Source organism: Pteropus vampyrus, unplaced genomic scaffold (assembly GCF_000151845.1).
Source record: "Pteropus vampyrus isolate Shadow unplaced genomic scaffold, Pvam_2.0 Scaffold219, whole genome shotgun sequence".
NCBI lineage: Eukaryota > Metazoa > Chordata > Mammalia > Chiroptera > Pteropodidae > Pteropus > Pteropus vampyrus.
The window spans coordinates 1,716,029-1,717,236 of record NW_011889000.1 but is presented as its reverse complement, the minus strand read 5'-3'; the positions used below and the strand labels follow the sequence as shown (position 1 = coordinate 1,717,236).

The 1,208-nt window shown below is 45.7% G+C and overlaps 1 non-coding gene across 1 annotated transcript; it reads left to right on the top strand.

Moving 5' to 3' along the window:
* Nucleotides 1-567: 567 nt before the first annotated feature.
* LOC111747389 lies at nucleotides 568-686 on the top strand. The gene has a single exon (XR_002783515.1). It is a non-coding gene; the product is annotated as a 5S ribosomal RNA (ribosomal RNA).
* Nucleotides 687-1,208: the final 522 nt, after the last annotated feature.

Here is a 1,208-nt window from a genome sequence, read left to right as displayed (position 1 = left end):
GATGACAGTAAGAAATTGTTTTGAATGTTTTAAAACATGGTAACACTAATTTGGTTCTATGAGAAAATGCTATTTTAAAAGGATGCATATTGGAAAAAAAAAAATTTGGATTCATTTTCAGCTTGGTGAAGGACCAGCCAACCCACAGGTGTGCCTGGGGAGCGTTCTTCCTGCAAACGAGCCTTCCAGCAGGAAATCATCATCACTGGACTTGTGTTGTGTGCCAGCACTTTATATATTTTTCTCGTTTCATAATAGCCGTGTGTTTTTCTTATTCATAATTATTTTTCATCGAAAAAATAATCTGTTTGATAAAAAAACCTTTGCATCGCCTGACAAATACGCCATGAAATACGAGACTCCTCTCGCTCCAGATGACTCCTTTCCCGGTTCCTCCACCCAACCACCGCCACCGTTAATGGTTTCTGGTGCATCTTTGCAGAAACGAGACATTCTCTATCCACACGAACCTGTATAGAAATATGTGGTCCCCGACTGGGTTGGCTCAGTGGCAGCTGTGGGTGAAGAAAGGGGTTATATGGAAAGTAACCTCAAAGGGTGAGCTGAGTCTACAGCCATGCTACCCTGAACAAGCCCGATCCCGTCTGATCTCGGAAGCTAAGCAGGGTCGGGCCTGGTTAGTACTTGGATGGGAGACCACCTAGGAAGATCGAGTGCTGTAGGCATAAAAAATAAAATAAGGGATTGTAAACTGACAAGGTCTTTGCAATCTGTGAGGTCAACCAAGGGTTGCCTTGCCTTAAAAAAAAAGGGGGGGGGTGGTGAGCTAATCATAAATTCCTAACTGGGTAGGGCATGGAGGGTAGTCATGCCCCAGGCATATAACTTCTGTAGTAAAAGGTTTATTTTTGCCTTAAGCCAGCTCTGTGCACTGTTTTTGTGAATCTAAATGAACACATCATTGAAATGCCAGAGTAATCTCTTTTCGGACCCCTTGGAGGCGTAATCGCTCTCAAGGTAGCACATAATCTTGTTAACTATGCTAAAACCCAGAAGTCCCCAATTCCCCCCAACACCCAGGCTGTGGACTGGTACCAGTCTGGGGCCTGCTAGGAACCAGGCCGCACAGCAGGAGGTAAGCGGCAGCCTCCCCAGTGCTAGAATCACCGCCTCAGCTCCACCTCAGATCGTTAGGCATTAGATTCTCATAGGAGCACCAGTCCTTGGTGCCCAAAAGGTTGGGGATC